The following is a 25684-nucleotide window of genomic DNA, read 5'->3' on the forward strand; positions in this document are numbered from 1 at the left end:
CACTGCTTCAGTTCCGATATAACTGAAATTACAACTTCTCTGAACAGACACAAAGAATACTTATACTTTTTAGTTTCTTTTCTTTTCTTTCCTTTCCTTTCTTTTTTTTTTTTTTTTTTTTGCAACTGTTAGTGGTACTGTTGACAGTTTTTTCTCTTTTTTTAAATTAAATTGGGGGGGCACATATTATTTTAATATTTTTGAGGGAATAGTGCTTGATGTTAAGGATATTAGTATTGTTGTGTGACCAGCACCAGGACCATCTCCAAAGCTTTTTTTATTCTCGACGTCCAGTTTCCCAGCATCATTTGTGGAAAAGGTGGTCTTTTCTCCAGTAGATTTGTCAAAAATCAGGTGACTGCCTGCAGTCATGTAGACTTATATCCATGTCCTCCATTGATCTGGGCATCTGTGCTGTTCTTACTGTGTTAGATCTGTGTCATGACTTGGAATACAATGATACCTTCGTGGTGTTCATTTTCATCAGGATGGCATAGGCTATCCAGGGTCTTTTGTGACTCCATATGATTTTAAGGTTGTTGTTTTTTTTTCTATGTCATAAAGAATGGCCCTGAGATTTTTATTGGGATTGCACCACATTTGTAGAATGCTTTTGGTAGGATGGCAGTTTTCACAATGTTAAATTTTCTGATCCATGAGTATGGGAGGTCTTTCCATCTTCTGGTGTCTTCTACACTTTCTTAAACTTTTCAATGTAGAAGTCTTTTATTTCCTTGGTTAGGTGCACGTGTGTGTGTGTGTGTGTGTGTGTGTGTGTGTGTGTGTGTGTATACACGCACGTTTATCATGAATGAGATTGTCCCCCTGATTTCTTTTTCCATTGTTACTTGTATATATGAAAGCTACTGATTTTGCATTTTGTATTCTGCCACTTCGCTGAAAATGTTGCTCAGCTTTAAGAATTTTCTGGTCAAGTCTTTAGAGTCTCTTAGGTATGGACGTCTATCGTCTGCAAATAGGGATACTTTGACTTTATTACTTCTCTTGCCCTACTGGTCTGGCTAAGACTTCAGGCACTATGCTAAACAGAAGTGGAGAGAATGAACACTCTTGTCTTGTTCGTGGTCTAGTGGGGATGCTTGTAGTTTTTCTTCAGTGAGCATGATGTTATATATATATATAGTCTTTATTATATTGAGATATGCTCCCTCCATCCATGACTTTTATTGTGAAATGATACTGGATTTTGTCAAAGGTCCTTTATTTATTGAAATGATCAAGTGATTTTTGTCTTTGAGTCCATTTATGTGACAAGTTATGATTATAACTTCTATGTGTTGAAACATCCCTGCACTTTTATGGAATGAAGCCAACTTGATCATGATGAATGATACTTTTGATGTGGTCTTGAATTTGATGTGCCATTATTTTATTTAGAATTTTTGCATCTATGTTCATCAGGGAGATCAATCTGTAATTTTCTTACTTTGTTGTATCTTTATCTGGCTTTGGCATGAAGGTAACACTGGGTTTAAAAAGTCATTTTGAAGCTTTTCCTCCTTTTCTGTTTTACAGAATGACTTGAGTAGCATTGGTGTTCTTTTTGAAAGTCTATTATAATTCTTCAGTAAAGCTAACTAACCTGGTTTTATTTTGTTTACTCTATCTATGGTGATTGGGAGTTTTGCTGGGTATAATAGTCATGGTTGGCATCTATTAGTGCCTGCATGACATCTGTCCAGGACTTTCTGGCTTTCATAGTCTCTATTGAGAAGTCTGGTGTTATTCTGATGGGTCTGCCTTTAGATGTTACTTCTGACCTGGTTTTAATTGGGGAAAAGAATTATTACTGCTTCAATCTCATCCCTGGTTATGTATGTAGTTTAATTTTATTTCATATTGGTTTAATTTTTGGTAAGTCATACGTGTCTAGAAATTAACCTATTTATTTCAGAATTTTCCAGCTTAGTGGACGATAAGCTTTTATGGTATGTCCTTATGGTCTTCTGAATGTCATTGGTATCTGTTGTGATGTCTCCCTTTCCATCTTAAGTTTTGTTAATCTGGGTTTTCTCATTTTCCCTTCTAAGTTGTCTAAGGGTTGTTATTTTCTATGTTTTTATTTTTGTTTCTATTTCCTTAACTTTGGCCCACATCTTGATTATTTCTCTCATTCTACTGGTGTGGGTTTAATTTGTTTTTCCAGGGCTTTAAGGTCCATCATTAAGATATCAATTTGAGATCTTTCTGATTGTCTTTTTTTTTTTTTACATAGGCATTTATCAATATAAATATTTCTCTTAGGACTTCCTTCTTTTGTGTCCCATTGAACGTGGCATGATGCATTTTCATTTTTATCCCATTCTGGGGAGTTTTGAAATCTCCTTCATTTCTGCAGTGACCCATTCACCAGTCAGTGGTGCACTGTTCCATTCACCAGTCAGCGGTGTGCCGTTCCATTCACCAGTCTGTGGTGTGCCATTCCATTCACCAGTCTGTGGTGTGTGTGCTGTTCGTCCCCATGGGCCTGTGCCTGCTGCCGTTCATCTCGCTTTATCTACCTCTCTTCCACTGTGTCAGAGAGAAATCAATGTCATCCCAATTTCCCTATGTTTGTGGAGATTTGCTTTTATCCTAATATGTGACCTATTTTGGAGACGGTTCCATGGACTGCTGAGAAGAATATAAATCCTTTAGTACTTGGGTGGAAAGTTCTGTAGGTGACTATAAAGTCCATTTGGTCCATGATGTAATTTAATTTGAATGTTTCTTTGTTGATTTTTTTTTTTTTTGGATGGCCTGTCTCTTGTTGAGGATGGAGTATTGAAGTCACCCACTGTCACCATTCAGGTTTAGTCTGTGACTTTATATTTAATAGTATTTATGAAATTTGGTACATTTGTGTTTGGGGCATATACGTTTAGAATTCTCTCTCTCTCTCTCTCTCTCTCTCTCTCTCTCTCTCTCTCCCTCTCTCGGCAGGGTTTCTCTGTGTAGACCAGGCTGTCATGGAACTCACTCTGTAGAGCAGGCTGGCCTCACACTCACAGAGATCCACCTGTCTCTGCCTCTGGAGTGCTGGGATTAAAGGCGTGTGCCACCACCGCCATGCCCAGCTTGTTAGGGAAAGTTTTATTTTCCCTTCAAAGATGACAGATAGCTTTGCTTGGTATAGAAGTCTGGGTTGTCAGTTGTCATCTCTGGGACTCTCTAGCTTTTGACAGTCCAGTTAACCATCTACTGTTATTCTACTGAGCCTCCTTTATATGTGACTTGGTGTTTCTCTCTTGTCACTTCAATATGCTTTTTATTGTTGTTGTTCAGTGTATTTAGTTAGTATTTTAATTACAAAATGACAAGACAAGAGGAAGTTCTTTCCTGGTCTTGGGGTATTTGATGTCTGAAATACCTCCTGTATCTTGGTACCTCTGCTCTTAACTCTGGGATATTATCTCTTATGGTTCTTTTGAAATGTTTACTATGCTTTTAGATGAGATTCTTCTTCTATGCCTATTATCCAGGTTTGGTCTTTCCTCTGTTGGAATCCCTACTGACACCTTATTTTGTCCTTGTCCTAGTTTGATGTCCTTCTGTCTTGCCTTCAAGCTCAGATACACTATCCTGTCTTGATCCACCACAGCTGACACATTCCACTGTTTTCTGTGTTTTATCTAGTCCTATGTTTTCTTCCATCTCCAGCATTTCAGATTGGTTTTTCTTCAACAGCTCTTTGTTGAATTCCTCTGTCTTTAAGGAATTTCCTTTAACGTTTATTGATTTAGGGGAGGGGCATGCACATGCCACTGTGCACCTGTGGAAGAAGTCAGAGGCTCAGGAGTCTATTGTCCCTTCCGTCATGTGGGCTCCGGGGATCCCACTCAGGAAGTCAGACTTGGCCCCGAGCACAGCTACCCACTGAGCCATCTCACTGGCCCCTGAACTTGGTTTTCTTACCTTGCATTGTTTTTCTTATTTCTCCCAGCTGTTTCTGTTCCATCAGGGGGTTATTTTCTTCTTAGTTTTTTTGAACATACTTGAAATCGTTATTTGAGTTCTTTGGGATTTCACTTAGCTCTCATTAGATTCCATTACCGTAGAGGTAGTGATTTGGGGGTGGTTGTCCTGGTTTTAGTGCTTCCGGGGTTACTGCATTGGGAATGATACAGCTGGTGTTATTTTGGTGGCTGCTAATGAGATGTACTCTTTCAGTTTAAATATTGGCAAAGTTTGTGTAAGGCTCGCATGTGGCAGAGCTGAGCACGGTTCAGAGAACTCAATCCAGGGGCTTGGTGCCCGGTGTAAAGTTTGTATTATTTTCTGAGGGAGGGTATTAACTGGGAGGGTAGCCACAGCTGCATGACATCACCACTGTGCAAACTCACACTAGCCAATGAACAGCAGCAGCCTCTTGAACTCCAATAACTGTTGGAGGATCAACACCCAAGGGTCACATGGTGTCTGCTCAGATCTCAGTTAATAGTGTTAGGAGTGGGGGTAGAGAATGCTGGGTAAGGATAACGGGAAGTACTAGATTGACTTTGAAAAGAAAAAACTGAGGCAAGGAAAGTATTGGAGAGGATGGTTGGGATGCTGTTAGGAGCCAAAGATGACAGAGATGGAAGGGTCTAACTAAAAAGAGGAAAGGGCCCAGCAGTGGTGGCGCACGCCTTTAATCCCAGCACTCAGGAGGCAGAGGCAGGCGGATCTCTGTGAGTTCGAGGCCAGCCTGGTCTACAGAGCGAGATCCAGGACAGGCTCCAAAGCTACACAGAGAAACCCTGTCTCAAAAAACCAAAAAATAAAAAATAAAAAAAAAAGGAAAGGAAAGGATACAGATGAGAGAAGTAGGAAAAAGAGGGCAAATGCATGAGATATGTGAGGCCACGAGAATAAAACATGCCTTATAGTAAACAGCTGTCTTAAAATACAAATGCAAAACCGTCATGAGACATACACGTAAGAGGAGACATTCTGTAATAGAAAAAGATAAAACAATGCTTTACAGAGTGATGGCTGGCGCAGCTGTGTGATTTGAAAGGCAGTGTTCTCCCATCTCTCTGGCTCCAGCAGGCTCCAGGTGGCTCTGCGGGGGAGGGGAGGTCTACATTTTTATATGTGTGCTCATCTTGCTTCCTGAATGCTCTTCCATCTGTCTGCGCTGTTCTTGATTGCAAGATGAGTTTTGAATTTTGAAGCTATGAGTGTAGGACTATTTGTCTCTTCAGTTCTGTCAATATTTACTATTTTTTCCATGCTGTGATGTGAGGCAATTGTGTTTATATTTATTTCGTCTTATTGAAGTGGCTGCTTTATCAGATATAATGGTCTTTATCGCTTGTAATAGTTTGTTACCTTTTCACTATCCTTACATGAGCCAAATAGAAACCCATTATAACAGATCGAGAACATTATAGTCTGTTCATCTCTGCATTGGATATTTTTCTCAGTCTTCTCATTTTCAAACCATTTTTGTCTTTAGACATAATCCCCAGCCCCTTTCCTTTTGAGACAGGGTCTAACTATGTAGCCCTGTGTGGCCTGGAACTTTCTATGTCAACCAGGCTAGCCTTGAACTCAACAGAGACGCCTCTGCCTCCTGAGTGCTGGCATCCGGGCATGTGACACCACACCCAGTACTTTTTTTGTTTTAATTATGTGATGTGTGTGGGTATGTATTGATGTAATCAACAGTCTTATTAAATAAGAAACACAGAAACAATGTAAAAGAGAAAGCCGAGAGTTCAGAACTCAGAGCTAAAATCTCACCCTTCCGCCTGCGGTGTCCCAGCTTCCCGAAAGAGACCTATTTCCTGTCTGTTCGTTTATTTATAGTATTTTGTTCTGCCTTCTCATTGGTTGTAAACCCAAATACGTGACTGCCTCGTCACTGTCTGAATGTACAGCCCCCTAGGTCTTAAAGGCATATGTCTCCAATGCTGGCTGAATCCCTGAACACACAGAGATCTATGGGATTAAAGGCGTGTGCCACCACCGCCACACTCTTGCTATGGCTCTAATAGCTCTGACCCCTGGACAACTTTATTTATTAACATACAATCAAAATCACATTTCAGTACAATTAGATTACCACCACATTTCCCCTTTTCTATTTTAATAAAAAGAAAAAAAGCAAAAGGTTATAACTAACAAAAGAAAAACTATATACAAAAGTACAATAACTATATACAATATATACAAGTAGTAAATACCTAAACAGGTATTTGACAAATCAGAGAAAATAATTCCATTATCTATCCTATTTTGGTAAATCCGAGATGTATCTAATGCACTTTCTATCCTAATTAATTTTCAACTATAACTAACTAATCTTCAACCATAACTAACTAATCTTCAACTCCCTCAGAGACCCAAAAAGGGAATAATATTAGCTAACAAAAATAAAAACAGGAAGTGCATGCAAGCAACTTCCAAAAAATTTTGTGAGTTGACAGAAACAGCCAGCTGCCTTGGCAGTCACCTGAGGTTTCTCCGCAGTGTTGGGGCATCATCTTCAGCCTATAGGCTTAGTGTATCTGACAGACTCATTTGTGAAGTAGGATGTACACAAGGTCAACAGTTCAATCTCACATTGGGTGAGAGCAGTCCATGTACCAGAAACACCTAAATTCCACTAGTGTCCTGTCATGATTCAGGATTTTAAATTCTGGAAATTGTTGACAGTTTTTAAATTCAGCTGTCCATTCTTCTTGGCTGTGTATATATGGCTTCATCTCAGCATCCCTTTCTTTTCCACATCCCTCTATTAAATGCCAGTCTACTTTCGAGAGGCATGAACTTTTAGCTACTGTTCCATTGCACAACAGAAGCCATCGGCCCTCTGCCTGTTAAGCTGCCTTCGAAGAAAAGGGCACCGTACCTTTTCCGGATGCGAAGGCCACTTCAGGGATGGGGCCATATTGTCCTGGCCTCAGAAGATGCCTTTTGATAAAGCCATAACCACACTTGTTTTGGCAAGAATCAGTAGTCCCTTATTTAGTGTTCTGTCTGTCCATTTTGTCCTGTTGATTCGAGGATACTTTGTTGTCTAGTGGCTAACTTTTGCCACAATGAAAGTTGACTCCATATGCAGTTTCTTCAATGCCCATATTTTCTCTGAAGTAGATTGGTACTGCCAGGAGCCGACATGTCTCAAAAAAGAAAAATTTTCTAAGTTATTAAAACATTTTAAATGCCATATTCTGTAGATCTCTGAAGGGTTTAAAGATGACCTGTCTAAAACATCTCTGCTCAATTTTTAAAACATATCTAATATGACTACAAGTTCCATTGTAATGTCTAACTACTAACTTTCATTTCTTTATATCCTAATAGTTGATAATAACATTCAAGGATCAGAAATTTGCATTACATTGTTAAATGAATGGTATGAATACAATTAGAAATATACATATAGCATTTTCTAACAATATCAATTTCAAATTTGTATACAATATAAAACAATCCAATCCAATGTAAAGTATTTAAAACTAGTAATTGTCTTTTTCTTTTCTTTCTTTCTTTTCCTTCCTTTTTTTTAAAATAAGAACCTTAAATCTAATCTCCTTTGCTCAGCCTTTTTCCTAACCCTTGACAACAACTTGTAACCAACCCCCCTAAATACTGAAAATTATCCCAGACCCAAAACCCATTAAAAAGACCAAAAAACCACCCGCCCCACACCACCTCTTTGGGAATGTGGGCGTCGTATTCTTAAAATTGCTTCCTGCTGGGTATGGGCGAAGTTTTCTTTATCCTGAAAGAAAAATTTTAGGTTAATTGTCAAATTCTAGGAGAGGTAACTATATCCTTCATTATCCAGTCTGTGTATAATGCCAAAGTTCAGGGTTTATCTCAAGTCCTTATTCAAGTAGTCTTTGAGACTGGATCATCTCAGCTAGGCATCTCAAAATTGCTCTGAGCATCTTGTAGTTCAAAGCTGATCTGTGGATGATATTTGTCAGCTTAATGATATTATTATTGTCCACGTGGAATTGTTGTTGTTGTGGGGCCCCATCTTCTTTCTGGAGACTTCAGTTGATGTTAGGCCTGGCCGTGATTTCCTGCAGAAAACTGATAAGAGACTCGAACACAAAAACATATATATGCAGGTAATTGAAGCCTTTTTTTTTCTAGAATTAGTTAGTACTCTATATGACCATTAATATCTTAACAAAGTTTAAAATGTATATATATATTAATCTTGTAAATTTTGATATAAAATTTATACTTTAAGAAAAGTTTAAAGAATCAGAATAGAATCAAAAGAGTTGAGATTAGTAATAGAATAGTCCCTTAATTAATTTGGCTTTTGTCCTGTACCATAGCAGAAGATGGCTCTTTTATTCTGGCATGATACAGGGAGTTTGCATTTTCCTTTTAACAACATGCTTGAGTTTAAAGAAGGAGAGAGCCATTCTCCAACTCCAAAGTCAGTTTTAATTTTTAATTGAACTGGGACTATTAGAAGACCAATAGTGTTAAATCTTTAGAGAAAAGCAGAAACAAACATTTAGGAAGACATAAAATTTTTTAGATAATATATACCCATACACCGTTTCACTCTGTTTCTTGGGATAGATGATTTGTCCCTTTTCTTCAGTTGTCTCATTTGTCCAGTGTTCTTCAGATTCCTTAACCTGTCCTGACTGTGGGCAAAGCAGGAAAACTCTAGCTACAGATATGCGCTGGTGTCCATGGAGACCCCGAGAAAACATCGGATCTCCTGGAGCTGGAGTTGCAGGCAGTTGGGAGCCATCATCCAGTGTGGATGCTGGAAAGCCAACATGGATCCTTTGCAAGAGCAGCGTGGGCTCCTGAGCACCAGGCCGGCTCTCCAGCCCCATGAAAGGCCGCAAGTATTTGGATCAAGCTGGCTTGAATCCACTTTGCCACTCTTAGCTTTTTGACTGGAGACCTTAATCCCTCACGCGTCTGACTGCTGAGGATCTGCTCTGGCGGTGTGGCTATTGTGCGTGTTACTGCTTTTTGTCCTTCCCGCCCTCCATCCCCCATCGCTTCCTTCTTTGTGTTTAGTTGATACTTTTGCAGTGACACATTTTCACTCCCTTGTCATTGTGCGAACCAGCGGTTCTCACCCTGCATATCAGATATTTACATTATGATTCGTAACAGTAGCAAAATCACAGTTAGGAAGTAGCAATGAAAGAATTGTGTGGTCGGGGGTCACCACAACCCGAGGAACTGTGTTAAAGGGCACAGCACTGGGATGGTTGAGAACCACTGATGTGGAGGCCCTTTAAGTACTTTGTGAGATTTGTGTGTAGCTTACCTTATTTGTGGTTACCAGGATTTTACATAAAATACACGAAAGTGGTACTGGAGCAGTAGCCCAGCATGGAGAGTGCTTACTGCTCTTACAGAGGACCCAACTTTAGCTCCCAGCACCCACATTGGGCTCCTGACCCTCCGAAACTCCGGTTTTAGGGAACCTGATACCTTCTTCTAGACCCGGCAGGCACATATGCTCAGGTACACGTATCCATACCCAAGTACACACACACACACACACACACACACACACACACACACACACACACACACACAGGCATGTACACTTAAAGATACTGAAGCTCTGTCTCATTTTAGCAATATCACAAATTGCATCTCTATCTGGCTTATGCCCCCCAAAAACAGATTTATAATGATTTCCAGGCATTTGTCTTTCAAGCCTTTTAGAAAAGTTACAAATCAAAATTAGAAGGCTTTATATTTGCCTTCGCTTCGTGTCCTTCTGAGTGACTGTCTCGATTCGGCTTGCGGAGTCCCTGTGGTGTTTCCTGCAGGACTGGTCAGGTGGGAATGTGCTCCTTCAGCGTTTTTTTTCCTAGCAATGTATCGTTTCCCGCGATTTTGAAGGCGAATTTTGCCAGCTGTAGAATTCTCAGCGGATGAGAATCTCTTTCTCCTTTCCACACTTGAGACACACTGCTCCCGTCGTCTACTGCAGCCCTCTGCTGGGACACTGGGTCATCTTCTTGAGGATGAGCCCCGCTGTGCTCCACGGAGCCCTGCACAACCCTGAAGCCAACTGCTGGGCACTGGGGACTCCTCCCGTGTCCACAGATCGGGTCCCATCCCCAGTGCTCAGAGCCAGGTTCCACTGCCATCGGAAGTCACTTATGAAATGTTAAGTTCAAAGCTAACAGCTTTAAAAACATGAGGGAAGCTGGGCAGTGGTGGTGCACACCTTTAATCCCAGCCCTCGGGAGGCAGAGGCAGGGACAGGCAGACTTTGGTGAGTTCAAGTCCAGCCTGGTCTACAGAGTGAATTCCAGATCAACCAGGATTATGCAGAGAAACCCTGTCTTGAGAAACAAAACAAAATGAAAGAACATGGAGACAATGGTATATTTTAATTAGCTTGCAAGATACACACAACAGACAGGAGACATTTAAAATAAGTTCTTGTACACAGGACAACCTGGCTAGAGATGGACAGTGATGATGGAGTCTACACAGTACAAACACCCTCTGCTTGCTGGCACCGAGAAGTCCGCTTTTATTTTATTATTATTTTTTTGCATAGGATTTATTTGTGTGTGTGACCAGTGTTCCATAAGCAAAAAAACCCAACTGCTTGAGTTTGATTTATTTATAGTATATCTATAAAGCTCAAATAGCACAATTGTGATATAAACCTTGTCATTTGGTCTCACTTCCCGTTGTAAATTTACAAACAGAATTATGTAAGAAAATAACTATATAAAGAATTTACAACTTTTAGATTTTACAACTGAAAATGAACATTAAAAGTGGAAACCTGGAACATATTGGCGTCTTGTTATATAAAGCTTAAAAAACATTTCAAAAGCTCCTTCAAACATTTTACAGCTCAGTGTCCAGGGCTCAGCGCTTGGTGGCTCATTTTATCCCTTGACTCAGACACCCAAATCTAAAAACAGAACAGTCCACAAGACTTCCACAGGGCCATAGAGATTGAAGGCTTAGATTGGTTGCTTACTTATTTAGAGACAGGTGCATAGGTAGCCCAGACTGGTTTTGAACTCCTGATCCTCCTGACTCTGCCCCTTGGGTGCAGAGCTTACAGGCAGCTGTCCATCACACAGACATCACATAGAGACCCGCCCACACTGGCCCTTTAAAACTCGCCCTCCACCCGGCCCTTTGCATCTCACTTTGGAAACCCCCCAATACTATTTTCCTTCCCTGCTTTCTCAGTAGACCCGGGAAGAGCGATTGAGGATTTGTATTGAAGTTTGTAGCTCAGGATTGTAAGAGGGATGTAATCAGGGAATAGCCAAGCCCAAAGGTTTCCCGGGAGCTGAGTCACTCTAGGGACTCCGTCCCAGATTTATGAACCAGGTGGAGGACAAAGTCGGCATGCAAATGCCAGGGAGGTCTTCCCAGGTTCCTGTGTCTTTTGGTGCAACCACTTTCCCCTAACGCTACTTGTGGTACCAGGTGTGGGAGCCGGGACCACGAGCATGTGAGGCAAGGAGCTGGTTTGATTCCCTTGACCATGCATGGAACTCTGGGCTTCAGGTTTGGAGGCAAGAGCCTTTATCGGCTGACCTTTCTCAGCAGCCCTTGCTTGCTCATACACAGGTTATTAGAAAGGACACAGCTCAACAGCCTCAAAAGTTTTATTTCACAGACCCAGAGACACCATTTCCGCCTCACCTCTATCTTGCTGCCTCGGGTGTTCCGCGATTCTCCACTCTTTCCCATCTAGAGTCTAAATGGACGCCATCTCTGCTCCTAGACCTAAGTGTGTTCTCAACTGACTTTTTTAAGTCCAAATAATGGTATTGTCCAGAAAAATTCATGGTTGAATGAAAAAAAAAAAGAAGGAAAAGAAAGGACATGACTGATCTTAGGTATGGTAGAGGAGAAGGTTTATTATAGACAAAAGGGAGACAGAGCCGGGGCAAGGGCACCTGGGAGAGTCCAGAGTGGACATGATCAGGCTGAGCTGGGCCATGTGGGAAGAGGTAGAGGGGAGAGAGAGGAACCAGATACAGCAGCCAGGAGGCCTAAGGTACAAAAGAGGTGGGTAACCAAAATGTCTGGATTATATGGGAAGAACTTCTGGGAGAAGGGCAGCCCAGCTCCTGGGCTGGACCAATCAGGGTAGAGGATGGGGTGTGCCAGCCGTACCCTGAAACAGGTAGGGACTGAGGGATGCTGGGAGAGCCTGGAGGTCAGGTCCACTTTAATATGCTAATAGGCACCTCAGCTATTTGTTCTGGGGTTGAAACTTAACAATGGTTCATTGAAATTACGAAGTTGAGTTGTAAAACCTTGTTCACGGAAATATTTTGGCACATTCTTTTTCTTACTTTCTTATATTAATGCCGTAGACCTAAGCATTTATATTACAAGCTCACACGTGGATGTAAATAGAAAACCTGGCAACAGCAAATGTCTGTCCTGTTTTTCCACTTGGAATCACAATTTTTTTTTACTCTATGGCGGTGGTGGTGGGATGATGTATCTACAAATAACAGAAAGAGGAAAACATTTTTGGTAATGAGAAGTTTCCCATCACTGTGGGGTCTTAAGCAGGTGGACGCATATGCAGTATGCTGGCTGCTGTCTTTGGACATGACTATCCCGCTCACAACTGAGTTGGAGGCTTCAGAAAGGCCAATGGAAGGCCCCCTTGTCTCCCACAGAGGACGGGTAGTTACCTATGAGGCCCACATGGTTATTATTATCTTGAAACACCACCTCCACACTACCTTACCACTCGCCCCAGGGTTTCTCTGTATATTCCTGGCTGTTCTGGAACTGACTGTGTAGACCAGGCTGGCCTTGAACTCCTAGAGATGAGTCTGCCTCTGCCTCCTGAGTGCTGGGATTAAAGATGTACATCACAACCACCTGGCTTTGTCTTGAATTCTTGAAGGAAAAATTTCAAATGAGTTCCGGGAATTGGTGATGAGGGCTAGTTTGAATGTCACAGGGTCCGGCAGCCATGAGGTTCTGCTCTCCACCAGTAGAGGGCACAACTTCTGGAGCATTGCTTCCTGGGTGCTTTGCCTCTGAGTTTCCACCCACGGAGTGGGTGGGGACCTCTTCAGCTGCAGCAGTGTGAGCTAGAGAGAGTCAGCTTCTGGTGTTAGGGAGTGATGGATGACAGCCCAGCAGTTTAGAACACATACATGGTGTGATGTGTGTGTGTGTGTGTGTGTGTGTGTGTGTGTGTGTGTGTGTGTGTGTGTGTTTTAAATAAGAATGGTCTCCGTAGGCTCATATGTTTGAATGCTTAGTCACCAGGGAGTGGAACTGTTTGAAAGGATTAGAAGGATTAGGAGGTGTACCCTTGTTGGAGAAAGTGTGTCTCTGTGGGTAGGCTTTGAGGTTTCAGAAGCCCATGTCAGGTGGGGCTGTGTGTACATGCGTGTGTTTGTGTGTGCCTGCCTGCCTGCCTGTGGATCAGGATATAAAGTTCTGAGCTATTCCCCAGCACCTCTGCCTTTGGGTCACCGAGCTCCTGTCTCCACACTGTAAGCAAGCTCCACTTAAATGTTTTCTTTTGTAAGAGTTGCCTTAGTCATGCTCTCTTCACAGCAATAGAACAGGGACAAAGACAGTATGCAGACAGGGGATGACCTTGGCTCTCCTTCTTCAGGTGCCAGCTACCTTATTTCATCTGTCTGTCTGTCTATCTAATATCTATCTATCTATCTATCTATCTATCTATCTATCTATCTATCATCACCTCTATCTATCATCTATCTATCTATCTATCTATCTATCTATCTATCTATCTATCTATCTATCTATCTACATGCTTACTTACTTACAGGATCTCACTGTGTAGTCCTGACCCACATGGGACTCACTGTGTAGACCAGACTGGCCTGGAACTCACCGAGATCCACCTGCCTCTGCCTCCTGAGTGTTGGTGTTAAAAGTGTACACCACCACATCCAACCACATTTCTTTATCTATTTGTTTTAAACTTTACTTTAAAGTAAAGTTTTTTAAGTTGCAAATTAAGAAAATCACACACTGCTTTTTTGTTTGTTTTTTTAATAGCACAGTATAGCTAGAGTTTTCCTGCCTTGCCCACAGTCAGGACAAATCTGTCACCCGCCAGTCCCACAGCCGCTCAGACCCAACCAAGTAAACACAGAGACTTATATTGTTTGCAAACTGTATGGCTGTGGCAGGCTTCTTGCTAACTGTTCTTATATCTTAAATTAATCCATTTCCATAAATCTATACCTTGCCACATGGCTCGTGGCTTACCAGCATCTTCACATGTTGCTTGTCATGGCGACATCTGGCAGTGTCTCCCTCACTCAGCCTTTCACTCCCAGAATTCTCCTCTCTCCTTGTCCCGCCTACTTCCTGCCTGGCCACTGGCCAATCAGTGTTTGTTTTATCCACAGCAGCGCAGTCTGTCTCACTGGCATGAGCTGGACAATTAAACGAGGCTGCCAGCAGGCCTGGGAGCCACCTGTCTCTGCCTCTAGGATCTGGGATGACAAGCATGCATCACCATGTCTGGCTTTTTGATGTGAATTCTGGGAATCAAACTCAGGTCCAGCATGTGCTTTAACAATGCTGTTATCTGTCCAACCTTACAATTCCATTTTTTTTTTAAATTTCTAATAAAAAAAATGTGACTGCCTTAATGTTTTTATAAGATTGGATCCCTATCTCCATATAGCATGTTCAAAACCACATTGATTTGTTTGTCAGCCTCCTGTGAACTTGATGTCTGGAGGGTAAGATGAATCTGTAACCCGGGGCTCAGAGTCCCAGCTCCATCACAGTTTCCCAGGACCAAATGTCCCACACATGTGTACGTGTGTATTTGTGATCTCACTGTATTCAGACACTGGACTATAGCCACTACTATAGCTTTGGGAGCCTGCCGGAAGATACGAAAAGAGAGGACAAGACAAAGGGGCCATGGGAACCCAGAGGACCCGCTTTAGGTCAATACGGACAGAGAGATAGATGGGCCTTCATGGGTCCTAGCAGGAAGTCATGAATGGTGGGGGAAACATAGTGTATTCTACAGGGGTTTGGGTTCCTCCTGTCTCACCATCTCTCCTTGTCACACCATCCACCGAGCCTGCAGCTTCCTGCATGCTAGGCAAGCATTCTACCCACGACTTACAAGTCCAGCCACTCACCTAGTCTTGAATCGCTTTCTGGAAAGCTTACCTGTGTCTGGTCAACCCTGACCCATTCTCCGTGGCTCCGTTGGACTTCACTCACATGTGGAGTTCAATAATCATGGCCATCACTCACTGAACATTGAGTCTCTACATGGCCTGGCACTAAAAATGTTCTGTTTGTACTTCTGGTGGATTTCTCAGAGCTGGGTAAGGTAGATATTGTCACCACTGTTTGTGGGGGAAGCACAATGAGGCATGGGAACAGGCTGAGGGATTTGAGGTCGGGTTATCAGTCCAGTCCAGCCCTGCCTCATTCCCAGGCCTGTTCCTGATACTGCGGCCTGCTGGCTCCTGGTCGGTGGATGCCACCTCAGCCCCAATGAGCATCTCACTCCAACGAGGAGAGGGGTCCCCCTAGAGCGGCAGCTGTGGCCGTCCTCACCCCCTCCTGTGCCGAGGTCTGATCCTGGAACCAGGCTGGCTCCAGTGACCTGAAGCTCCTCTGTTAGCCTGGCAGCCTCTGGCTGGAAGTAGCCTAGGAATCGGTTACCCCGGAGCAGCCACTATCAAAAGGGAGATAGTGTAGAATCTCCTGGTCCTTTGCCCTGGGCTCGAGAGACCTCTGCGGAGTATTTTTAGAGTGTAACGGAAGGCTCCCTGCCAGGTCCTGTAGTAGCTCACCATTTGGGTTTTTTTCCCTCTCTCTCAGGTACCTTACAAAGAACCCTACCGGCACACCCCCATCCCCACCCCACCCTGCCCCTGCCTTAGGAACTGCTACTGGGAAACTGAAACTGAGACCCCACCCCCAAGCCCCACCCCCACCCCGCCTCCTGATGTTGCGCCCTATTTCACTCAGCCCCACCCCCACCCCCCTTGTAAGGCAGATCCTTACCTTCTCTATCTCATCACCCCATCTCCCTCAAGAATGAGAGTCAGCTGGGGCCCTGGGGTGGCGACTCTGAAGAAATACATCTCACTTGACTGACAGGCATCACTCTGTCAGTTATTTTCTTTGATCCGAGAGCTTTGTGTCAAGGGGCACTAGAAACGGTGTGGGTGACATTCAAGGACAGACAGGCGGGAGGCAAGCCGCCAGGACTGACCTGGGCAGTGGAGCAGGGGGGGGGGGGGGGGCTGACTGCAGGAAGTCTGCATCTGGGGAGCATCTGAAGAAACGCCAGGACCTTGCCTGTGTTAAGTGAGGAGGCTGAAAATACCCACTTCCGGGCTCTGGCTGAAGGGACTAAGACACCTAACGGGCACACCTGCCCTTAGCAGGCAGTGGGCTGCAGGGGCTGGGGGTACTTGATAGTTGTTCTTAAAGTTAACTGTCTGAGTGGTCCGTTCATTTTCTTCGGCCTTTGCCCTTCTTCCTCCATTCTGCCTCATGACAGCCTTGCTTGAGGGGAGCTTTTTTTATTTTTATTTATTTATTTATTTATTTGGTTTTTCGAGACAGGGTTTCTCTGTAGTTTTGTGCCTGTCCTGGAACTCACTTGGTAGCCCAGGCTGGCCTCGAACTCACAGAGATCTGCCTTCTCTGCCTCCCGAGTGCTGGGATTAAAGGTGTGCATCGCCGCCGCCGCCGCCGCCGCCGCCGCCGCCGCCACCACCACCACCACCACCACCACCACCACCACCACCACCACCACCACCACCCGGCTTGAGTGAAGTTTTAGAGTGTTCGAGTTGACAGCAGAAGATGGTGTTGGTGCAAAGATGAGCTGATTTAATAGCCATGCCAGGGTTGCACATCAATCACTGCTCTTGGTTGTGAATGGTAGAAACTCAAGTTACCTCGGGGAAAGGGGATCTACTGAAAGACTTGTGAGAGCGAGCGTAAAGAAAGGCGGTCCCTGCAGGAGCGCTCTCCTCACATAGTAAGTGTCCACAAGCGTACCCCACCCCACTGGTTGATTTTAACCATTAGAGGGCTGCCCTTCGGCACCGCTCCATCTACAGTGCCCCCCCCCATCTCCCTGTATTTTATTTTTGCTCAGCTTATGAACTGCCATCAGAGCATCAGCGTGTCTCTGTCAGTCTGTCTGTCTCCACTCTGTGAGGATACACATACAGGTACACACAGGCAGGCAAATAAGCACCCTCCCTACTCAGTACACTCTATTCTCCCCTCAGGTCCAAGTGGAATTTCCTCACTTTTTCCATTGTTTCCTTTATAACCGGCTCCTCTGCGTTAACTTCCTCCCCACTACGCCCAGACGGTCCCTCTACTTCTCAGTTCCCGTTGCCTGTGGCCATTCTGAATCTCCGGCATCTCTTAGCAACCAGCATCCCTTCCATCCTCAACCTTTCCCAGCACCACCGGCCCCCCAAGACTAGGAGCTATCATTTTGTTCTGAACAGCCTAACATTTTACCTCCGCTTTCTTAACACCTTTTAATCCCGATACTGCAATGATTCCCCTGGGAGGTGTGGTTATGTGTGTACGGTGTATGTGCATGGAGTGTGCACAGATGGGCGTATGTGTGTGAAGGTCAGAGGCAGCCACCTAACCTGGCAGGACCGATCTGGGAAGGCTTGTCTTGTCCTTGCCGCCTCCGCGCAGGGATTACAGGTGGGTGCTGTCCCCCTAGATGATGTGTGTGAAGGGTTCTGAACTTGGGTCCTCAGGCCTGTACAGCAAGCATTTGCCCTGTGGAGCTCTCCCCCAGGCCCCTACAGTTACTTTTCTATGGCATGTAGCTCAATTTTTTTTCTATATATACCCAGTCATGGGATAATGCAAATAAAGAGAAATAATTTTCTTTTAGTTATTATTACTTTTCTTGGTTAAGACTGCTAACTTCTTGTAACTCTTTAAGCAAAATAATAACAATTAATAATAATAATTAATAATGATAAGTTGAAAATTACTAAGGAGCTGGGGAGATGGATCAGTAGTTTAGAGCACTTGCTATTCTTCAAGAGGACCAGAGTTCAGTTCCTAGCACCCATATTGGGCTGCTCACAATCATCTGTAACTTCAGCTCCAGGGGATCTGATGCCCTCTTCTGGTCATCTTAGGCACTGCACTAAAATTCACAAACCTCACCCCCACTCCTGGGGGGCGGGGAGAACCCACGACTGGACATGTAGCTTAATGCTTGCCTAGCATGTACTAGTCACTGGCCCCACAAAACCAGGCATAGTAGCAAACATCTGTAATCATAGTACTTGGGAGGTAATGGCCAGAGGATCACGAATTCAAGGTCATTCTCCACAACATAACAAGTTCAAAGATGGCCTGGGATACCTAAGAACCTGCTTCAGAACAGAAAACAAAACAAAAACTCGGGATTAGGTCACAAAACCTATGGACCTGTTGAGCCTGGGCACTGCCTAGTAAAATGTCCAACCTGCCACTACTGCCACTTGGTATTTATGATCCTAAGGACAATATCACAAATTGGCTATAGAAGTCCTGGAAGATCAAGATGCCACCACCTTGTGGCTTCCCCAAAGAACAAAAGCCATGTACAAATCATTGCCCGCAGGGGCATCTGTGTGGTGAAATCTAGGCCAACTCCTACAATCTGTTTGGGAAAGAATCGGAGAGTGCAGAATGAGCCCTTGGAATTATGTTCCTGTATCTTTTTATACTTGTGATCCCTTCCAGAGCCATTTTTGATGATGGGATGTGGTTGGGTGTCTGTTTGACATGTCTGAGGTCCTGGATTTAATCCCCAGTGCCAGGGAAAAACCAAACCAAAGCCCAGAACCATTCCAAGTAGGAGTGTTGTCTTGAGTCCTGACCCTATTCCTGGTATGAAATAGGATATTTCAAAATTAACCTCACAGCCTAAGGTGATACTTGCCAGGAAGTTATGGCAGGCTCCATGCATTTGATTAGGGAGGTCCTGTTCCCACTGGGCAGTGAGGCAGGACTGTGATCCCAGCACTTGGGAGATAAAGACAGGATCAGGAGTTCAAGGTCCTCCTCCACTACAAAGCAAGTTCAAGGCCAGCTTTGGGCAACTTGAGAGAGAGTCTGGCTAGTTTGTAGGACTCTAATTTTATTTTCTTTGAGACAAGCAGGTAGTTCCTGCCTACCAGTTCTAAAGTTGTTTTTTTTCTTGGGGGAAAAATGTCAGATACCTTTACCTAACAATAACATCTGTTTAATAGGGATTTTATTAACAAATATTTATATTTAAACTATTTAATATTTTAACCATCATTACAGAATCATGGAGCAAACAATACTTGTTTCTGATTTTTATTTTCTTTTTTTTAAGGCAGGGTCTTACTATGTAGCTCTGGCTGGCCTGGAACTCACTATGTAGACCAGGCTAGCCTCAAATTCAGAGAGATCCACCTGTCTCTGCCTCCAGTGCTGGGATTTAAGGCATGCCTGGTTATTTCTGGTATTTTTAATTTAAGTCTTGAACTGCCTACCTGTTTGCTAATGTTTTTGAATGTTTTATTGGCTTGATGTGGTAATACACATGTGTAATCCAGACATGCAAGAGCACACACATACACCAAACCTTACTGACAAGTTACATAGAAAGAAATGCACATTTTCAGAATACACTATAAAATGTTTCTGACAAATATAGATCCCTCAGTACAGCCACCAGGACACGGCATTTTCTCCCCTCGAAATGGCCCTTTCTGATCTATACACACTGCTCTAACATTTCTCAGCAGCCTTATTTTTAAGCATATAGCTCTCATTTGTATTTTGCAAATTTTAGTTGGAAGTCCACTTTTGAGGCCATCGTACACTGTCTTTAAAAATTCAGTTTGTTGTTCATTTATGTACGTAGAGTTTGTGTGCTGCGTGCTTCCTAAGGTCTGCAGGAGAGTTCTGCAGAACCCTGGGAGGTTTTACCAACATGCTCATGCCACTGATGGGGAAGCTGCTTCCTTTCCGGGGTGTGTGAGCTTTCCTCTTCCTTACTGTCTGGACCTCCCGCACAGTGCTAAATAACCTGGGGAAATCAGACGCTTTGCCGCACTGCAAGAAGCATCCAGTCTTTTTTTTTTTTTTTTTTTTTTTTTTCCTCTTTTTTTTTTTGAGATTTATTTATTTATCATGTATACAGAAGAGGGCGCCAGATCTCATTACAGATGGTTGTGAGCCACCATGTGGTTGCTGGGAATTGAGAATTGAACTCAGGACCTCTGGAAGAACAGTCAGTGCTCTTAACCTCTGAGCCATCTCTCCAGCCCAGCATCCAGTCTTTTACAGGGAAGTGAGGCAGAGCAAGATTTCTGAAAAGCTACTCATTGGTTCAGGAAATCTGTGTTTTATTTGAGGCAGGGTCTGGCTAGTCTGAAACTTGCTATAGAGCACAGGCTGACCTTGAACTTGGGGCAAGCTTCCTACCTGAGCCAAGGATCACAACCACGTTATCACCTGGCTCACTTAAAAAAAAAATTATCAGCAATACTGAAATTTGTCATATGAATTCTCTGCATCTTTTGAAATGATCACATTTCTTTTTCCCTCCTTTAACCTGCTAATATGATGACCTACCCAGGTAGAATTTGGACCATTAAACCAATCTTAGGTTTTTGAGATGAACGCGACTTTGCCATTTTTATTGCACTAATTTCTGTGTGTGAGAGGATACTTGAATGTGCCCAGCATGTGTAACGGTCAGAGTACAACGTGTGGGCATCAGTTCTTTCCTACCCTGTGAACTCTGGACTGAGTTCTAGGACTGAACTCTGGTGGTCAGGCTTAGCAGCAAGTGTCTTTACCTGCAGAGCCATCACGCTGGCCCCAACATCGTGACGTAATTGTTGAACAGGACTGGTTAGTGTATTAAGCATAGTTCAGCAAGCTTTGCTTTTCAGTTAAACACACATTTTCCACTCACTGTTGGTTAAATGTAAGACTTTTTAATCTACATTCCTCAGAGATACTCATCCTTACACTTCCTTAGTCTGGTTAGAGATCAGGGACAATCTTTATTGTGTGTGGGGGGGGGGGACGGGGGGCAGGGTGTTCAAGACAGCGATTCTGTATCTCCCTGGCTTTTCTGGAGCTCACTTTGTAGACCAGGCTGGCCTCGAACTCAGAGATCCTCCTGCCTCTATCTCCTAAATGCTGGGATTAAAAAGCATGTGCCACCAACGCCTGGCCAATGGTTTTTTTTGTTTGTTTGTTTGTTTTTTTAAGATTTATTTATTTTATGTATATGGTGCTCTATCTGCATGTATACATTTATGCCAGAAGAGGGCATCAGATCCCATGATAGATGGTTGTGAGCCACCATGTGGTTGCTGGGAATTGAACTCAGGTCTTCTGGAAGAGCAGCCCATGCTCTTAACCACTGAGCCATCTCTCCAGTGCCACACACCCCGCCCCCCCCCCCCCGCCCCCACAGTGTTTTTTCTCTTAAAGTGAGTTGGAAATTATGCATCTTCTGAAGCCATTTGTGTGGGGTATTCCTTATAGGGCAGTTTGGTGATGCCATCTAGAACTCTGCATTGCTTTTTGGTTAAAAAAAAAATCAATAATAGGGATATTCAAAATTTTTCTTGAGCTTTTAGTAATTTGTTAATTCACAATCTGTCTGATTAGTCATAAAGATGTTAATAATACACCATTACCCTTTTAAGCTCTGTAGGATCTGTAGTTGTGGCCCATTCAGGCCTGATATTGGCACTTTGCTTGTGTTGGTTTAGCTGGAGGTTTATCATTTGCAGCAATAAAGGTTTTTTGGCTTCTTTAAATTTCTCTATAGTTGGCCTAGCTTATGTTTCATTTATGTTTGATGTTTTTCTAGCTTTTTAAAAACAGCTTTGGGGCTGGAGAGATGGCTCAGCGGTTAAGAGCACTGGCTGTTCTTCCAGAGGTCCTGAGTTCAATTCCCAGCAACCACATGGTGGCTCACAACCATCTGTAACAACATCTGGTGCCCTCTTCAGAATAAAAAAAAAAAAAAAAGATTTAGCCAGGCGGTGGTGGCGCACGTCTTTAATCCCAGCACTTGGGAGACAGAGCCAGGCGGATCTCTGTGAGTTCGAGGCCAGCCTGGGCTACCAAGTGAGCTCCAGGAAAGGTGCAAAGCTATGCAGAGAAACCCTGTCTCGAAAAAACCAAAAAAAAAAAAAAAAAGATTTAAAAAACAGCTTTGAGATATATATTTCATATCATGCAATGCACTAACTTGAAGTGTATGTTTTATATAGTTATTAAACACTTTAGTTTTAACTCAATGGCTTAGTCATAGCATTGCACAGTCATCACAACTTAAAACATTCTCACCCAACATTTATCATTTTTTGAGGCAGGGTCTCATGTTCCAGGCTAGCCTTGAGCTCACCATGGAGCAGAGGACAACTGAATTTCTGATCCTCCTAGCTCCACCACCCCTGGTTCGTACAACTTAGAAATGTTTTCATTACCAGCTGAAGAGAACTCAATCCCTCTGCTATGGGCCTCTAACCCCGCCCCCCCCAACACACACAATGGTGATATTTTGTTGTACTCTAATAAAACTTGCATGAAGGTCAGAAGACAGAGCCAGCCAGAGAGTTAAACATAGAGGTCAGGCATTGGTGGCACACACCTTTAATCCTAGCACTCTGGAGGCAGAGGCCGAGATCCGTCTGGATCTCTGTGAGTTCAAGGCCACTCTAGACTACACAAGATTAATCCAGTCCAAGGGAGAAACAGCCAGGCAGTGGTGGAGCACACCTTTAATCTCAACACATTGGATCTCATGCCTTTGCTCCCAGTATTTGGGAAGCACACAGGCCATTAATCCCAGCACTGAGAAGGTTGAGATAGGAAGTGAAAAGGCTGGGCGGAGTTCAGACTCCTTTCAGCTGAGGACTCAGCGGCATTTAGTCAGAGGATTTGTGGAGTTGGTGAGGTGAGAAGTGGCTGTGGCTTCTTCCTTTGACTCTGATCTTTCAGTATTTACCCCAATATCTGGCTCCAGGTTTTTATTACAAGACCATTTAGAACTCATGTTACATTCCCCCACCTCCGTTTTTTCTCTGTATACATTGGCTTGGTCTGGACATTTCAAACATGGAATCGCACACAACTTCGTGGTGACTTCAACTTCTCTCACTTGTTATACTGACTGTACAGTAAAAATCCTGTCTGGTTCTGCAGGGTAGAAAACATGGTTCTTCTAACAGCTCTCTTCTAAGCTATTCCTATTCCACTAACTTTGAGTGTCCTCTGTAGTTTATCAGGCTACTATGACACAACACTAAAGACAGATTTAAAACTCATAAACAGCGGCTGAGCCTGATGACGCAGGCCCACAATCTCAGCTCTGGGGCCGGGGGGTTTCAGGAGTGTGAGGCTGCCCTCAACTGCATGCCAAAAAACATTCTTTGGTGGCGTATACCTTTAATCCCAGCACCAGGGAGGCAGAGGCAGGCAGATGTTCTAGCTCAAGGCCAGCCTGGGCTACACAAAGAAACCCTGTCTAGAACAAAACCAAAATCAAACAAAAAACCCACCTCTCACCACCCCAAATCACAAAACGCTAAGTGCTATACCATCCTTTGTGAACACTGCTGTACCCACAGATCTGATAGATACCCACTGTCTTTGGAATCTAGTCCACAACGTCTAGAGGTCACAGCATGTCTTCTAGCAGACTCCTTGGAAAAAGGATTTGTCATGTCCGATCCTGTATCAACAGATTTGTCTATGTGCCGAGTGGATGTAGATCCCTTTGTGGGTTGTTTAGGCACAACTCACATGTGATGGTGCAGGTGCCCAGCTGTGCACATGTGGAGGCCAGAGACTGGTGTAAGGTGTGGTCCGAGGTGGCTTTATGACAGGGGTCTGGGACTCAGCAGTTCTGATGGCTGGACTGTTCTGGAAATTCCACCTCCATCTTATAAGAGGACTGCCATGCCCACCTGACATTACGTGGGTTCTGGGGCCCCAAACTCCAGGCTTGAGCCGTCACCCCAGCCCATACGAAGTATATTCTTGTTCTATGCAAGAGTTGCTGCCAACGCCTTACACTCTAACTGCCTCTTTTCTAGGTCACGAAGTTCGCTTACACGTCCAGTTTTCACTGTCTAAGATCTGGTAAATTCACAAGTGTATTCACGTTGGCCACTCTGACACTGTTCTCAGACATATAGTATCTTTCTAAACCATATGTAGTGTTAAATAATTTTTTTTTGAGTTGTCTTGAGTGATTATGTGAAGCAAAATCTCACTATGGAGACTGGGCTGGCTTCACAGTCTGGTATCTGCCATGTCTCTGCCTTGAGTGTTGGGACTAAAGGTGTGCAGCAGCATGCCTGTCTGACTTAATTTTTTTCTTAAAAGGCTGTTCTCATCCTTTAGTCTTGTTTTGGGATTCTGCTAATTTGTCAGTTCTCCGGAGTTCTGACTCCAGGTTAATTTTATTTATTTATTTATTTATTTATTTGAGCTGAGGATCGAACCCAGGTTAATTTTATTTATTTATTTATTTATTTATTTATTTATTTATTTATTTGAGCTGAGGATCGAACCCAGGTTAATTTTATTTATTTATTTATTTATTTATTTATTTATTTATTTATTTATTTATTTGAGCTGAGGATCGAACCCAGGTTAATTTTATTTATTTATTTATTTATTTATTTATTTATTTATTTATTTATTTATTTGAGCTGAGGGCCTTGACTTGCTAGGCAAGTGCTCTACCACTGAGCTAAGTCCCCAACCCTCCAGGTTAATTTTCAAGCCTATCTTAATTTTCACTTTTGCGCATCCCTTCAATTGCAGATACATCCTCAAGGGGGTTGCTTCCACCTTTGGCCAATGTAACTAATGCTGCCATAAATTCAGATGCTCTTGCTTTCAATTTGGAGGGCTTATAAAGAGTTGGTTGGAATGTAATTGTTTAAATTGTCAAGTTTTTAAAACTGTGATACTGATTTTTTTCTTCTTTTTTTGGAGCTGAGGATTGAACTCAGGACCTTGGGCACACTCAACCACTGAGCTACATACACCTCTGGCATGTTTATTTTTAAGAGTATATTTAGGGGCTGGAGACATGGCTTGGCTCACAGGTTTAAGAGCACTACTTGCTGCTCTTACAGAGGACCAGAGTTCAATTCCAGCACCTACATGATGGTTACCAACCAACCATAACTAGTTCTAAGGGATCGGATGGCCTCTTCTGATTTCAAAGGGCACCAAGCTCACACGTGGTACATATATTCATGCAGGGAAAACACTCATACATACAAAATGTCTAAAATCAAAGAGTCTATTTAGATTATATTAAGTGCACATTGTTGTGCAACATACCCATTAAGTACTAACTCCCAAGTGTCTCTTCTCCACCCAGGCAAGCACCTACTTCTTTTGCATTTGATTACTCGGGGTATCTCATGAAGTAGAGAAGAGCATTTGTGTGACTGACTTCACCAAGCTTCATCCATGCTGAGCGCGTGAGTCTTTTTCTTTCTTTCTTTTCTTTATTTTATTTTTTTGATTTTGGTTTTTCGAAACAGGGTTTCTCTGTGTGGTTTTGGTGCCTGTCCTGGAACTCACTCTGTAGACCAGGCTGGCCTCGAACTCACAGAGATCCGCCTGGCTCTGCCTCCCGAGTGCTGGGATTATAGGTGTGCGCCACCACCGCCCGGCTACGTATTTTTCTAACGTGACCTTG

At 43.3% G+C, this 25684-nt stretch overlaps 1 long non-coding RNA gene across 1 annotated transcript in view; it reads left to right on the forward strand.

The window, feature by feature from the left end:
- The window catches only part of LOC121824816 (uncharacterized), a 37241-nt gene that overhangs the window by 1848 nt on the left and 9709 nt on the right, over positions 1–25684 (forward strand). The window contains exon 2 of the long non-coding RNA XR_006066816.2: positions 25361–25463. This is a non-coding gene — a long non-coding RNA (uncharacterized LOC121824816). The remainder of the gene's footprint in view (positions 1–25360; positions 25464–25684) is intronic.

This window comes from Peromyscus maniculatus, chromosome 21 (assembly GCF_049852395.1).
Source record: "Peromyscus maniculatus bairdii isolate BWxNUB_F1_BW_parent chromosome 21, HU_Pman_BW_mat_3.1, whole genome shotgun sequence".
Taxonomy (NCBI): Eukaryota; Metazoa; Chordata; class Mammalia; order Rodentia; family Cricetidae; genus Peromyscus; species Peromyscus maniculatus.